Genomic DNA, 16,899 nt, shown 5'->3' with positions numbered 1-16,899 from the left:
CCTCCCTCGCCCCACCCCAAACATCGGCCAGGGGCTGCCTGAACCTCCCCTCTTCAATGTGCAAAGGAATCCTAGGACGCCAGGCGAGCTGGTGTTCTGCCCACGGGAACACTCTGCTGGGAGAGGCACAGAGCGGAGCGAGGAAACAGGACTGTTCGTGGGGATTTGTTTTTCGTTAGTTCTACTATGACATGAGGCCAGCTCAGGATCGGGCCCCTTGGGTACATCTCACCCACAAGCCTTCTCCATGTCTGGTCTTTTGATGTGAGCGCATGGGGGCAGGGAACATTTCCCCTTCCCCCTCCCGGATGCGTGTGCCGGGCCCTGATTCCAGCTGGGGCACTGCTGCCGAAACATAGAGCTTCAGCAGGTCCTTGGGTACATGCAGCAAAACAGGATAAAGCCCCCACTAAGCCAGGAGCCTGAGGGAAGGGGGGGGCTAGCTGCCCCTCGAGGGAGGGAAAGGGGTCAGAGATGAGGCAAGGAAGATGGAGAACAGAACTGGTTCCTAGCTACCCTTTCCTGGACCCTTCCCTCCCCTCGCCAGGACTGGCCCTTTGCGGCATGGGGGCGGGATGTCTCAGGGGACACATTTTATGGGGCTCCCCTTACACTCCTGCAGGTTCGCAGTCTGCCAGCCATGCTGTAGTTAATGCTGGGAGCTGCTCCCATGCAACAGAGGGCAGAATCAGGCCCCTCTTTACCAGATGACAAGGAAGCTGTTCTGGTCAGTTTCTGTGCAGGCCCCTAAACATGCTGAATGCTTTAATATAGAGAAGTGGATATTAACTGGCCCTGGCCAAATTCAGGCTGGAAATGAGAAGATGGCTTCTGAGCATTGGACTCTCCCAGTAAGAGTTGTGGAGGCAAACAATTTTAAGTGAGAGCAGGACAAGGTTATGGGTGTGATTGTGTGATGGGGTTGCACGTGATGGAAGGGGGCCAGGCTTACCAGCCCTGGGATCACGTCTGGTTTATGCCTTATGTTCTTAACCCGCATGATTCAGGGCTTCACTTGGTTCCCAGCAGGGGTCAGGAAGGGACATTTTCACCCAATGCATTCTGGGAGGGTGTTTTTTAATCTCTTTCCTATGACGTATCAGGGATGGCCATGGCCGGAGATGGGAAACTGGGTGGGATGAGCCAGCGCCCTGAGCAGGGACTGAGCACTCTCGATCTCTCTCTCTCTCTCTCGGGTGCCTGGTTCTTGTTCACACACTCGGGGTCTCACCCTCTGCAGGATTAGGAAGGAAGTTTCCTCAAGGTCAGATTGGCAGTGACCTGGGGGTTCTCTCACCTTCCTCTGCATGTGGGCGTTGGTCCCTTGCCGGGATTGTCTGGGGGTAGCTCGCTTAATCATTTCCCTGCCTTGTGCACTGCGGCACCTCCCTCGCTCCTATGCCTTGCCTATGGCACATAACAGCTTGGTCTCCTCTGGGTCTTGTTTCAGCTGTTAGGGGATGCTGGCCTGTGATATACACAGGAGATCAGGCTACATGAGCTAATGGCTCCTTTTGGACTTAAATACTATAACTCTGCATGGAAGTTGTCAGAAAATAGGTGGTTTCCCCTTAGAAAATGTTGATTTGTAGGATTTCTGATGAAAAATGGGTAGAGTTAAGGAAAGCAGATTCCATTCTGCTCCCCCTCCCCCTCCAAAAATCAGTATAATCAACAATGCTTTTGCATTCCAGTTACCCAGAAAAGCAGGCAACAACTCCCCGAGCAGAGCACTTGCCGAGCACTGGAAGTCGTTCTTTGCTTTGGCTGCCCCAGGAGGCGCTGTTCTGTTATGCCTGGTGTCTGTGTCCAGTGCTGAAAATCAGCTCCATCCACCCTGTATCTGATCCCCTGTCCCAGCCCGGGAATAAAGATAAACCAGCATGACGGAGAAGAAGAGGGGACATCTGGAAGATGTTGAGGCAGGAACACCTGCCCATGAATTAATAAGAGCCGGTAAGACGAGGAGACTGAACAGAATTCAAAACCTTTCCGGCTTCTTCCCAGGAAAACTTTGTGCTGTGATCAGTTACTTGGTTGTCGCAGGCATAAGACTGGGAGTGCACCCCTCTCAGACCCCATGGGATCCCACTGGACTCATCGTGCAGCTGGAGTAATTATCCCTGTGGGAATTGCTGCTCCTGGAGGTGGCTGGCATGTCCCTGCAGCCCCTGAGACAGGCAGAGCAGGGGGTCTTCACATGCTGCCCTTGCCTGCAGACTCTGCTCCTGCAGCTCCCATTGATCAATCATGGGGAATCGTGGCCAGTAGAAGCTGTGGGCTCAGTGCCTGTAGATGAGGCAGCACATGGTGCCAAGGAGCCATTGCTGTCCATGCCAGCTGCTTTCAGGCAGGAGTAGGGCCAGGGCAGGAGTAAGCTGCCTTACCCCACTGCTCCACCACCTGGAAGCTGTCTCAGTTACATGGTGCCCAGCCAGAGGCTGCTTCCTGAACCCCTGTCCCAGCCCTGAACCTCCTCCTGCACCCAACCTCCTGCCCCAGACGTGAGTCCCCTGAAACCCCAATCCCACACCCTTGTTTAAGCCTAGAGCCCATCCCACATTCTGAACCCTTTGGCTGAAGACTGCAGGCTGCAGCCCAACCCCCTACCCCAGCTGGTGAAAGTGAATGAGGATGGGGGAGGAAGAGGGATGGAGTGAGCAGGGTGAGGCCTCTGAGAAGGGTTGGAGCAGGGGCGGGGCCTCAAAGAAGGGGCGGGAAGGACGTGGGGCAGGGGTATTTGGGTTCGAGGTAGATCTTACATTGCACTTAAAGTGATCTTGTGGTTAAAAAGGTTGGAGAGCCCTGATTCAGGGGTCTCTGAATAAGACCCTGCATCTAGTTTAGTTTCTGACATACGTTACCTAAAAGCACCTAGCTCCTGCCCCACTGACAATGCAGCGGAGGTCTGGAGTTGTCGGGTGTTGTGGGTGGGTGGTGTACATTCAGCTCGGCCTCCCAGATCCGGGTGACGGCACACGGCGACCTGGGGTGCTCCTCTCAACCATTTCAGCACCTCTGACAATTAGGCCACGTGTTAGATCCCAAAGTGCACAGTAAGTCCCTCTTTTGACATGGGCTTTTAGCATGTTCCCTATGGTAAACCCATGAGCAGCCCACTGGCTGCAATGGGACCATTCACACGCTTGATGTGATGCCTGTGCTTTAATACCTTAGGGCACGTCTGCCCAGCCGCGTTATTTCGGAACACCTGACGCTATTTCTAAATAACAAAGTGCGCGTCTGCACAGCAAGCCGTTATTTTGAAATACTGTCGATCTGGAGGACGTCCTACTCCGACTCCTGTCACCCTCATTTCACGAGGTGTAAGGGAAGTGGGAGGAAGAGCGTTCCTGTGTAGACAGTGCCAAAAGCCGCTACTCCGACTACAGCTGTGCAATTGACGCAGCTGAACTCGACTTTGTCCCGCAGTGTAGACGTGCCCTTACTGAAACTAGTTTAGGAGCTCCATTTACTTCTTATCTCCCGACACAATCTTTTCCGGAATGCTAATAAGCGAATGCATCCTGCAAGCCAATCACTCCCTTGGACACACAACTCGTAGGAGTTACAGGCCCCGTGACATTCCAAAGTAATTCAAAGAGCAAATATTCAACCCTGTGCTTACTGCATGCTCCTTCATGGGACAGGGACTGTGTCTTCAGACTGTCTAAGTGCCTGGCACCCTGCTGCCGTAGTCGTCCATTCACATGGGCCAGAGCCCTTCAGACCCCATTCACGCTGACTGGCAAGAAGGGTTATGTCACACAGGCAGGGGCAAATGACGACTTTGCTGGGCCCCGGGCAGCATACTTCCACGGGGCCCCCCCTTTGCCACGGTGCATGCGCGGGGCTTTCAGAAGCGCGGGGCCCGGGGCGGCCGCCCCGTTCGCCCTGCCGTATATCCGCCCCTGCACACAGGTGCTCCTTTGTAACACTCAAGACCCCCCATGCCCATGTCAGTTCACAGGTGACAGCTTTTTTCTGGCTCTTTATTGGCTGTCCAGAGGGGCCAGGTGCAAGAATCTCCCACCATCCCTCTCCTTGTGTGGCCTGGGTAGAACCAGGCATGGCTCCATTGCCCCCAGCGCATGTAGCAGGAGAGCCAAGGAGGGGGAAAGAAGGTGGGAGCTTGATTCCCCCTCCTCAACCTGTGAAGTGGAACCAGCAGAGCAGAGGGAAGGATGATGAACCCCCCTGTGCCTGGCAAAAGGATTGTGTGATCTATTGTGTGTGCAAAGCACCTGGAGAGCCTTGGATGAAAGGCCCTGGATACAGAAGTATATACAATATGTACTACCGTTACGTGTACATCTCACGTGTTCCACAGCTGAACAACACGCCGGCATCACCCGCACAACCTGGGTATTTCATGGACAAGCGTCCCCAGGCAGCCAGTGTCTTCTGCACTTTGACAAAGCCACAGGCTGACTGCTCCGTGCAAGCCCCTCTTCAAGTAAATGTGGTCCCCGGGGCGGGGGGTGACTTGGGATTGCCTGGAAGCTGCCTGAGCAGCACACCGCTAACGAGAAGCCAGCCCGCAATGATCGCAGAGCTGTGCAAACGCAACTCACCAGCGGCTCGCCGGTACAGTTTGATGGGGCTCGCTTGGGACAGCTATATTAGCCAACAGGTTTGGAAACAGGGACGTCTCTGGTTTATTACCGCAGTTGCTTTCTTCGTGCCCAGCAGCCCACTGCGGATGGCTTGTTACAATCGCAATTCAGTGCACTCTGGAATGGCAGTGAAATACCATTCAGGGATGTTCCATTTTTATAATAGTCTCAATTAAAAAAAAAAGTCCAAACCAAACCATACCAGGAAAATTACACCCTACGTCTGCAGTCACAGTTCTGGGTGGAAATGGCATGCCTCTTTCCACTGTCAAAGTACAGTGAATTTGCAGCATGTTCTTGAGGACAGGATACAGGACTGGGAGACAGATGTACCACCCGGGTCTTCCCACCCCATCTCTTTCGGGGCTTCCTATGGAATGCTGAGCAAGTGACATCACTGCTCTTTGCCTCAGTTTCTATAAACCAGGGCTAACCCTGCTTAAACACCTTAGTAAAGTGCTAGGAGACATACAGGTGAGAAGCCTTAACTATTGGCAGATGGCAAGAGACCGTAAAAGAAAGCCAAATCCGCTGTCATCACAACAGGCCTGCGCCAAAGCCTGCTGCAGTTAATGGGGCTCTGAGAATATGAACCAAAAGCCCAGACCGAAACACTCGTAATTGGGACTGAGGTGGGTGGTAAAATCCAGGTGTGAAATCCCGGCAAATCTCTCATGAATATGTTCAGATCCAGGCTTTGGGATTATCCCTTATGAAAACCAGGCCATTTTCTGTATTTTTACTGGACATTTGGTGGGAGTGACTCTTATTTGTAGGATGTGTCTAGACTACAGGGTTTTTTCGAAAAAACTTCCCCTGCGTCTAGACTGCCACCGCATCCTTTCAAAATTAAATCAAAAGACTGCGGTGGTTTTTTTCGACCGCGGTAAACCTCATTTTATGAGGAAGAATGCCTTTTTTTGAAAGTGCTCTTTGGAAAAAAGGCGTTCTTGAATGCAACCAGGGCTTTTTTGAAAGAGAACATCCAGACTGCCTGGGTGCTCTCTTTCAAAAAAGCAGCTCACTTTTTCGAAAGAAGTGATTGCAGTCTAGACGCTCTCTTTCAAAAGAGGCTTGTAGTCTAGACATACCCATATTATGGCAGTAACTAGAGGCCCAACCCAGCTCAGGGTCTAATTGTGAATATGCATTGAAAGAGTCCCTGACCCCTGAAATCTAACCAGAGAGGGGAAGTGACATGCCCAGGGTCACCCCGTAAGGCAGTGGCAGAGCCGGGATGTGTGACTGTTGACTCCCAGTGCAGTGCTCCATTCACTGGGCCATGCTGCCTCTCCACGCTGTCTCCACTGATATGTCCCCTTCTCCTTGAAAGGTTTTGCCTCAGATTTCTGCTCCGTTCAGGCTGGGGATCCAGGCTGGTGGCTGTTCCAGTTAACTGGGTGAGGTGCAGTGGGCAGGGCTCTATAAAATTCACTCCAAGCGGTGTCAGAGAATACTGCCTCCTGCTGGACTAGGGAGTGAGAGACACTAATGCAGATCCTTGTGTGTGTAATTTGCCCTCCCTATATCTTTTTGGCTGTTTTGGGCAGATACAGCCCCCTCCAATTCTTGTCCCAAACCAACGTGCAGTATTGTGGTGCTCTGTTAAAAAAGGGGCAACATTGCCTCCCAGAGGTGGCTGTGCATCAGTGGTGGGCAAAGTGATTTCTATGTATCTGTGAAGTGTTGACACCTGGATGAAAAAACCATCATGGAGATGAAAGGGAAGAAAGAACACCCAAGGCAACTAAAACTGTAGGGGAAATGTATAGGGAAATTACTGTCCTATCATTCATTTCTCCATCTTTATCAAGGGGTGTCGGCCCTGTATTGGCCCTACCAAGGGTTAAAATCCTGCCCTGGGAGAGGGCGGGGCCTGAGCAGCAAGCCGCTGTGTATAGCAGCCAATTAGGGCCCAGCTGGAGCTGTATAAATAGGGGCTCCTGGGGAGGAGGAGAAGACACTCTTGCTCCAGCTGTGGAGCAGGAGGGACCTGGTTGCCGGGGAAGCTGGAGGCTTCCTGAGACAAAGCTGGGGAGCTCCGGCTAGAGGAAATCCCAGGTTGAGGCCTTGCTTCAAGGCCTGAGGATACTAGGGCTGTGGGGAGGTAGCCAGGGTAGACGAAGGGAGCAGGTCCACATCCCCTTGCCAATGTTGAGTGGCCATGTCAGACTGAGGCAGGGGCTACATGACGACTGGCAGGGGGTCACTGAGGGCATAGGGGATGTGAGGTTTCCTGGGAGAGGAGGACTCCAGCGTGCAGGGGCAGTGCCGTGAGGGAAGGGCACTGTGGGCTAGGAGGGACTTGCAGTAACTCCGAGGACAGGTAACTGAGGGTGAGACTCCAGCCAGCAGAGGGCGCTCTGAGGCTGAAGACCTAATTCCGGAGGTGACCAGCAGGAGGTGCCCCAGTGGTGACAATTTCTTACGATCTGTCCATCATCTGCCTGCCCACCCACCTGTCTGCTTAAGCACGTTCACTGTGTCATTCACCACAGTGTCTGGGCATGACACAAAAATTAGTTAGTGGGGAATCTGCCTGGGATCGGAACGTTTATGCGGAAATGGTTTGTGAGGATTTTCTTTCTTCCTCTAAGGCCGCGTTTCTCAAACTGTGGGTCCTGACCCTCTGGGGGGGGGGGAGGGGTCACGAACAACTTAGAGGATGGTTGCAGCAATTTAGAGGAGGGTCGCGGTATCACAAAGTTTGAGAAAGCCCTGCTCTCAGGAATTAGCTAGTGCCTTTTTGCAGCAACCTGAAACCCCAGCATCTCCAATGGCAATAATTTACATGCACTGGACGAGCCAGGAAGCAGAACAGAAAGCAAGCCAAGGCTGGGAACACTTTAACTTCTAAAGCGTTTTGAGGAAATTTTTCGGGCTGGGTTTTCAACAACTTCGGAGCACAAACTGCAGGTGTAATTTCACGCCCAATTTGTAAGGGCAATTATCCTGACCGTGTGGGTCATTACTTGATTTGTGCAGGCAATTTGTGCCCTGGAATGTTTTGAAAAATGTGGTCCTTATTGTTTCTCAGGACGGAATCACCCGTCTGCGGTAGAAGATTTTATTGATCACACTTCTATTGGCCTTCAGCTGCCAACGCTGCTCCCTGCTAGCATGTGTGCGCGCACTCAGCTGCCTTTGCTGCTGCCAGGCACCTGGACTGCCACAGACTGTGCTGGCAGAAGATGCAGGATGCCCAGCGGCACCATCTGGGCTGAGAATTAAGTGGGGACTCATACAAAGACGTGCCAATGTAAGACAAGTTGTTCCAGAAAAACTGTAGCACAAACCAGGCCATGGTGTACATGCATCTACGGGTATGTCTAGACTAGACAACATGGTCCATGTTAGCTAACCCCTGGGGTCAACCTCAGGCAGCTAAACCAAGAAACCAGGTGTTACTCAGCATTTAAACTAAGAAGGTTGAGGTTAGGTTGGGATTCGCTAACCTCAACCTACCTAGTCTCAATCACTTTTCTAATCTGGACTCAGCCTATATGTACCAACTGGGCCCTTCTCTGGTCTCCCAGATGATCCCCTCTCTGTTCCTGAGGACTCCTCTTTCCATTCTCCCCCTCCCTTCCTGGACCCCATATCTTACAAAACCCACTTCTCTGAGTGAATCGAACTCAACCGGAGATGATGATTTGGAACCCATGTCTTTGGAATATGTATAAAGGACAAAAACTTCCTACCTGTCAGGGGGGTTAAACACTGGAATAAGCTGCGTAGGGAGGTTGTGGAATCCCCATCTCTGGAGAAATTTGAGAGCAGGTTAGACAGACACCTGTCAGGGCTGATCTAGATGGCAGTTGCAAAAAAAAAAAAAAAAAAAAAAAAGCAGCAAACATGATTCTGGGCTGCATGAACAGGAGTGTTGTGAGCAAGACATGAGAAGTCATTCTTCCGCTCTACTCTGCGCTGGTTAGGCCTCAATTGGAGTGTTGTGTCCAGTTCTGGGTACCACATTTCAGGAAAGATGTGGGGAAATTGGAGAAGGTCCAGAGAAGAGCAACAAAAATGATGAACGGTCTAGAGAACATGACCCATGAGGGAAGACGGAAAGAATTGAGCTTGTTTTGTTTGGAAAAGAGAAGACTGAGAGGGGACATGAGAGCAGTTTTCAAGTACCTAAAAGGGTGTTACAAGGAGGAGGGAGAAAAATGTTCTCCTTGGCCTCTGAGGATAGGACAAGAAGCAACGGGCAGCAAGGGAGGTTTAGGTTGGACATTAGGAAAAACTTCCTAACTGTCAGGGTGGTCAAACCCTGGAATAAGTTGCATAGGGAGGTTGTGGAATCTCCATCACTGGAGATATTTAAGAGCAGGGTAGATAGACACCTTTTAGGGGTGATCTAAATGACAGTTGGTCCTGCCGTGAGGGCAGGGGACTGGACTCGATGACCTCTTGAGGTTCCTTCCAGTTCTAGTGTTCTAGGATATCTACCAGCAAAGTGAAGCCAAAGTCAGTCTTGAGGAATTTCCTAATTGCCCCTCCCTGTTTCTCCGTGCAGAAGCCTCTTAACAAACAGATGGAAAGGCGGAGCTAGGGAAATGGGAACACAAAGAAGGTGGTTGTTTAGGTGATGGTCTCCCTGTGTGTGTTGCAATGCAGTGGGCATGGCTGGCAAAAGCGATACGCTGAACTAACAGGGCCTATGAGCACCATGCTGCATCATTCAGCTTTGGTTAAGGCTGAGTGGTTAGTCCCAGGGGAGGAGCTGTTTGTCTTGATGTGATCAGAGTGGTTGCCTGTTCTTGTGCGTACAGTGATGTGCATGGGTATGCCGTTCAGCTCTGGTCCAGGAACAGGGCCCCTGAATGCTACTGCAGCACAAATCAATACAAATATGCATGCACACGTATGTATATATGTAAGAATGTTTGCTTGCATGTGTGTTTGCAGCAGGGACGGATGAGAGTGCCGCGGGACCCAGGGCAGCGAAATTTCACGGGGCCCCCCCTTTGACACGGCGCATGTGCCGTGGTGCCACAGCGCAGCGTGGGGCCTCGAGAAGTGCGGGGCCCAGGGCAGCCGCCCCACTCGCCCTGCCCTAAATCCACTGCTGGTTTGCAGCATGTGTGTATTCACAGGTGTATGTATACACATGTATGTTTTACCTGTATGCATGTGTTTGCATATACACAAGCATGTATGCCTAGATGCATACATTCACATAAATATGTGTTCTACGTGTATGCTTGCAAGATGTGCTAGTGCTCATGTCTTTGAGCATGGATTTGAGTGCATGGATTTGGATGAGGTACCATGCGGATGCAGAGGAGAACACTTGTAGGCTGAGGACGCCAATATGAACAGCGTCGGAGAGATCTCCAGCCACTTTGCTGAATCCCTTGTGTCATTAGAGGCTGTATTATTTGCCCAGTAATGTTTGCACATACAGTGAGCTGAATGAACCTCGGGGGATTTGACTGACATGCTGTTCTCATTTCAGACCCGGAAGGGGTCGTCCATTTCATATATTGGTTTTGCTGCCGGCCTGTTTCTTTAAGCCTGCAATTCCCTCCCGCCTCTTGTTTGGTCTGTTCAATAAAACCTGCCAGCGTGCCCCCTCCCCAGCGCTCTGCCATCGCACAGCCAACATGCTCGATACATGCAGTCAGCTTTTCCAGCCAGCCCCAGTGCCTGAGGAAACTGTCTAAGTGCTGCAAGAAGCCACTTTATAAACTGAAGCTGGCGAGGAAATGATTGATGCGCCCAAACGGGCCATGCCATGGCTTCCACACTTCCCTGTATTTATAGTACGTGCGCCTTGCCCCTACCTCCAGTTTGACAAGACTATTCCCATTCACTCCATGGTATGAATTTGGCACAGCCTGACATAAACTTCATTACTTTGGGCCACCAAGGGAGAAAGTCATTGTTGTAAACTTTCTCTCCTCGCCCCACCCGCCCCCTTCTCCCCCCTCAGTGGTATTATTTCTTTACAAGCCAACAAGAACAGAACCAAATGTTTCACATCTGCTCTCACCGTTCGGCCATTTGCATGAGAATCCCCGGTCAGTGTTTCAATGATGCACAACTCACTGGCTGAGAATGGGGGCTGGAGCCGGTTATCAGAGCCCCTTCTTGCTTCTGCCAGATGTCCTGGGTTAGGACACAAAAGAGACACACCCAGAGCTTTAACAAATCACCTCCTTTTGGGTACTAATCGCTCAAGGGATGGAGGGGGTTTCTGGGTGCCCGAGAATATCATGGAACTGATCCCCAACCTCGGGTCAAGCGTTTTTAACCTCAGCATTTAAGGCCTCTATTGTAGGCATTCTTACGTTCTTGCATCAGATCTTTGAAGCCAAGGCTGTGCGCCAGTAACGTTTTAAGGCTAAAAGGGCAGGTTTTGTAGAATTAATCATTAATGGCAATGCTAATCGCAGATCATCCTGTCTTCCACAGGAAAGGTGGATTTGGCGTCCGATAAAAAGAAACAGATTTAAAGAAAAAAAATCCACCTCCCAGAAGCTGCCTATAGACACCACAACAAAACCTCCATAAATCTCTCCTGCCCCCAGTGCTTGCCAAAAAAAGTCTTCTTCCACCTCTGCCCCCCTCTAACATACAGCCACTTGTTTGCTGAAGAATGTTCTGGCCTGCGCGCCATCCTTTAAATCATTGCCAATGGGTTAGCTGTTTGAGTGTGCGGAGGCTCTGTGGAGACAGGGGCCTGGGATTTTTTGGACAGCATTAGATCTTTTTCCCTGTGGGCCAGTCGTTAGGAGCTGTTATTTGACTGCCTCCGCAGTCGATGAAAGGGTTGGTATTGACTAGCGCTGGTAAACGCGCTTTGAAAATTGTCACTGGGAAAATAATACTTTGAGGCCGGACCGCTCCGTTTCCAATAGTCTGTCCAGCCAGCGTCCCTCTTAACCCTTCAGTGCCTGGCATTTGGCAGTCAAATGAATGCTGAAGGCGGATGCGTGTGCACTGGACAGGTCTGTGGACTCCATCGGGTTAAATGTTCTGAATGTGACCTCTAAGCGGGTGTGGTCTTCAAGGCAAGTGGTGAGGTGAGAGAGGAAACCCCTCCATAAGCCTGGGATTATCCTGGGAGCTAGTTATTCCCTAAGGCTATGTCTACACTGTGGTTTTTTGTGGAAGAGGCTATGCAAATGGCATGCTCATTTGCATATCTTCTTCCGATTCTTTTTGCGGAAGAGGTTTTGCCGCTAAGAAGCCCCGTGTAGACAGGGCCATTTGTCGGAAAAAACCCTTTTTCACAGGATCCTGTAAACCTCGATTTTTGAGGACTAAGGGATCTTGCGAAAAAGGAGTTTTTTCCGACAAATGGCCCTGTCTACACGGGCCTTTGTAGTGGCAAAACCTCTTCCGCAAAAAGAATTGGAAGAAGATATGCAACTGAGCGTGCCATTTGCATATTCTCTTCCGCAAAAAAACCACAGTGTAGATATAGGCTAAGTGATTCCAGCCCCCAAGATGAGGATCAGGACTTCATGCACCTGTCTTATCCTGGCTTTTTAGACTGCTCCTAGGGTTGGTGGCATGTAAGTTTGACCCTGTTGGTTTTCAACCTTTTCTGTATCAGAAGCTCTTCTTACCAGAACCACCCCTTCCCCCTGACTGTGGCTGGCACCTGTTGTGGTCTTGCCCTCAAATTGTTGCTTCGCTACATTGTTTTATCAGAGCCCATTGCTTGGCATGGATATCCTGTGCTAAGAAAATAAGATTCTGCACCCTACTTAGCATCTCGAAACATCACTAGTGGTGATGCCCTATCCCCTAAGCCTCACCAGAATCCACCCCATCTCCCTCCCTTCAGGATGTCCCTTATCCTGTGTTAGCGGACCGGTCCCTCCCAGGGTGGGCATTAACAGCCCCATTTTAGAGAGGACTGGACTAGGGCCCAGCTAGGCCAGGGCTAGCTCCAAACCCTGCTGAGGTCAGCAAGAATTTTCCAGAGCGCTGAGGTGAGATCTAGGGATCCAGAGCTAGCCAGTGACCAAGCCAGGAATGGAATTCCAACCTTCTGGTGAACTTCAGCCCCTTTTCCATCCCTGGGCCTCTCTCCCTTCATCGCTAACTGAAAGGAGGTAGATGAGCTCTCGCTTTTGCCATTAGCTGGGGAGACAGGAAACATCACAAAGACAGACATAATTGGACTGGGCAGACCATGGCCAGGGAAGATGGTCCTTCGGTGTGGTTCAGGTCCCCGCGCTACCACTGACGGCAAGTCACTCAGGGTATGTCAGCACTAGCTCGTTAGTTCGAGCTAGGTAGGCAAATGCGGGCAACCGGAGTTGCAAATGAAACCCGGCATTTAAATATCCCGGGGTTCATTTGCATGTTGCCGGGTGCCGCCGTTTTTAAATCCCCCTTAGTCTGAACTCCGTGCCCGCAGCTACACGCGGCACGGAGTAGGTAGTTCGAATTAGAGATCCTAATTCGAACTACCGTTACTCCTCATTTCACGAGGAGAATTAGGATCTCTAATTCGAACTACCTACTCCGTGCCGCCTGTAGCCACGGGCACGGAGTTCGGACTAAGGGGGATTTAAAAATGGCGGCGCCCAGCAACATGCGAATGAAGCCCGGGATATTTAAATCCCGGGCTTCATTTGCAACTCCGGTTGCCCTTATGTGCCTACCTAGCTCGAACTAACGAGCTAGTGTAGACATACCCTCAGGTATCTAACTCCCACTGAAATCAACTGAGAGCCCTCGCCTCTTCCTGGGTCTCATTTCCTGATCTGTACAAAGGGGAATCATAGCATCTCCCTCCCTCCCTCCCAGGGGCATTGTGAGGCTAAAGACCCTAGTGATTGTGAGGAGTGAAATAGTGCGGTAATGGGGCCATAGAAGTCCCTAAAACCTAGACCTAATTTAAAGCCAATGGCGTTGAGACTTGTGTACAATACATTGGAAGTCCCCTGTTAACACAGTGCATTGTGATGTGTCAGTCCTAGTTTGGATTAGAGCAACTCGTTGCTTACAGGGAATTTGTTCTGTGACTTCATCACCCCCCCTCAGTGCGTGTGTGCGTATGTGTGTGTGCGCGCATGCGTGTGTGTATGCTCTGTAGTTTTGTGCCTGCCAAGCTAAGGACAGAATTTCAAAGCTGCCTAAGGGATCTGCATGTCCATATCCTCTTGGCCAGGGATTGGCAAATCTTTTCCATCTTGGGATGCCCTCCAGATGGGAACCCTCTCCCAGGTAGCACTATGGGAAGGGCAGGTGATCAGGAGACCCTGAAACCTATTTGCAGCGCACCTGGAAGGCATGACCCTCAGATGAAGAACCCCTGATTTAGGTGGCTTGCAAAACGTCAAGCTTAGGTCATTCTGGGTCCATCTACTCTGCAGGACAAACCTGAGTTAAGCTATGCAACTTCAACTACATTAATTGCATAGCTGAAGTCCAAATAGCTTAACTCTACTTTTGGCACTGTCTACGCAGAAGGAAGAGCACTCTTCCTTCAACTTCCCTTATTCCTCGTGAAATGAGGGTTCCAGAAGTCAGAGTAAGAAGCCCGTTACTTCCAAATTATTTCAACATAACGGGCTTGCTGTATAGACGCGCTCTCTGTTTCGAAATAAGCGTGCAGAGTAGACACAGCCTCTGATAACCAGACCCAGATCCTCAAAAGTATTGAGGATCCTAACTTTCGAGTTAATTTCATTGACTGAAGTTAGGGGCCCAACTAGCATCTGAGGATCTGGATCCTGACTTTTTAGTTGTGCTTATAAATCCAATTCGTCCGCTTTCAAATGGCCTAGCCAGCCCCAAAAAGTGGTCACAAAATTGTACCCTCAGCAATTTGTCAGGTGCAAAACTCAAAGCCCTGTTAAAGCCAGACCAAAAATCAAGCCCTGTGGGTGGCCTAAATTTTTAAAGCGTCTCTCATTTTTGGCCATCCACAAGCTGCCTGAACTAAAACAGCTATAATGTGCCTGCAGGTCAAAGATTTACACACACACCGCTTGGCTCACACAGACCCAGATCATGTGTGTCAGTTTCCGCATGCGAGTCATCCCAGGGAAAGGCACACGTGGGAGGTCAGGGTGCCTCGAACTTGTGCGGACCCCTCGTGGCAGGGTGCATCTGATTCCATGAGGGAGCTTTGCAAAAGGCTGCTTTTATTCCTTGCTTCTCTGTGAAGCTACCAAAAAAGTAAACCCCAACGACACAGTAACTGAAGCAACCACATGCAATCCCAGGCGCCCTGGCTGTTGCCCTCTTCAGGTCTGAATCCTTGATCCGATCCAGAGTATTGCTTCAACGGCTGTTAGCTTGTTGGCTTTGGGACAGTGCAGAGCAGGAGAAAATCTAGTCCCCGCTGGGTTTTGTTAGATTTTTTGTTTAGTGCAGGAGCACCTGCTCGCTCAGGAAACAGTTGGCCCCAGCAAGACAGGTGTTGCCTGGCCCCCTGGAGATGCTTCCCAGGCCTCTTCTGCAGAATCAAGCCTCTGGAAGAGCCAGGATCAGCTGGCTTTGAGACACGCTGTTTTTACTAGCCCCGTTTAAATGATGCTTTCACCATATGTCAGACCTCGCAGTTAATCCAGACTTATGGCAAACGGGCCTTGCCAGGGTCCCAGCTCCGAAATCCACCCCGTTCCTGCCAAATGCAGAGAGACCCAGGCATGCAAAAGCAGCGTGTCAGTCAGGCTAAGTGGGTCTGGCAGCAGAGTTCTCTCTCGTGGGCAGCCTGTCCCTCACCTGAGCAACCCACAAAGGGCGAGAGCACAATCCAGCGGGAGCCCTTAGCCTGTGGAGGAGCTGCCCACAATGACCACGCCCCTGCTAGAAATCACCCCCCTTCCATTCCTGAAGAATGGCAGCTCAGGCTAAGGTGTCAATTGGCCGTGGAAGCCGAGAGGATCCGCAGGGAGATCTGGCCACGTGGATGTCTGCCCCTCCTATGCAGTCAGCAGGGGAAACTCGGGTGCCACAAACCCCACCCCGTATGAACACGCAGCCAAGGGAGGCCGACCAGCAACAGGGCTTTGGGCACTGACCCCTGGCTCCGGCCGGGGGCAGCTGGGGTTGAACCCTGGCTCCAGCTGTGAGGCTTTGGTTGCTGATCCTCAGCTCTGGCCATGCAGCCACTGCCCCTTTCTCCAGCTCTGACTTCATCTTTGGCTGCACAGCTCCTGCTCTGGCCACTGGCACCGATCCCAGCCATGCAGCAAAGGATGCCAACCCCTGGCTTTGGCCGCACAGTGGGACATCTCACCACCCACCCCATCACTCCTGCTCCCCCCCACACATTAACCCTACCATCACCCCAGCCCCTGCTGCTTCCCCCTTGGACTCTCCCATCCAGGGCTTCATTTGTCTTGCGGTTGCTGAGAAAAGTGATAGTAACAAACACACAAGTGCCACTTTTTCACAGCACACTCACTCGCTAGTAACACTTGTATGTTTGTTGCCATCACTTACCTCCTTTCACAGGCTGCCAGGTAGCTATGGGGTCCGTGAAAAGTGATATTAACAAACACGGAATGATCGTTTGTCACAGCATTATTGCAGTTGCACAAATAAACCCCACGGAGATGACAATGAATTCGATGAGCGGGCCTGCTTCTTTGTTTGTTTTTCCTAAAGTTAATTAAATATTTTAGGGCTAGGCGTCAGAGCAGCCACCAGCAACAATTGGTGGCCACACTTTGAGGTGACCGAAAAAAATGTTTGAGACCCCCTGAACTCAGGAATGATGATTATAGGAGCGGCTGTAGGACTCAGGCCCCACTGTACTGAGCACTGTACGTAGAACAGAAAGACAATCTCTTCCCGAAAGCATTTACATGCGGAGGCTCTGATCCTGCGTAGTTTCATGCACATACTTAACTTTACACCCAGCAGGTGTCCCATTTTTACCTGTATAAACTTAACCCCTGCAGAATCTGGGGGTGGCTGATTAAACAAAAAATCCAGTTTAATGCTGCTTCCTACAGTCCAGACAACAGTCTTATCTGGAAAAAAGTGGCCAGCCCACTGCTGGGTGTGATTTGACTGTCTTATATTGTAGCCGTTTGACTTCCCAGCAATTCACTACTTTATGCGAGCAGATGGGAACACGGTCGCACTGAGTATTCAGCAGAGCCAACAAAATACACTTCCAGCAGATAACAAAGTGGATGCTGTGGTTGGCATTTTGCAAGCCAGTCTGGAGTTTGTTCCCTGCACAGGAGGTACTTAGAAGTAACTGAGCAGAAAACCTGTTAAGTATCCCTATAAAATGGAGAGTTATAGCACAAATGCCATTTTCGCCCGCCAGTAAGCTGAGTGAAATGCGTGACTG

Source organism: Pelodiscus sinensis, chromosome 20 (genome assembly GCF_049634645.1).
Source record: "Pelodiscus sinensis isolate JC-2024 chromosome 20, ASM4963464v1, whole genome shotgun sequence".
NCBI classification, from domain to species: Eukaryota; Metazoa; Chordata; order Testudines; family Trionychidae; genus Pelodiscus; species Pelodiscus sinensis.
Note: the sequence above shows the minus strand (reverse complement) of the source record.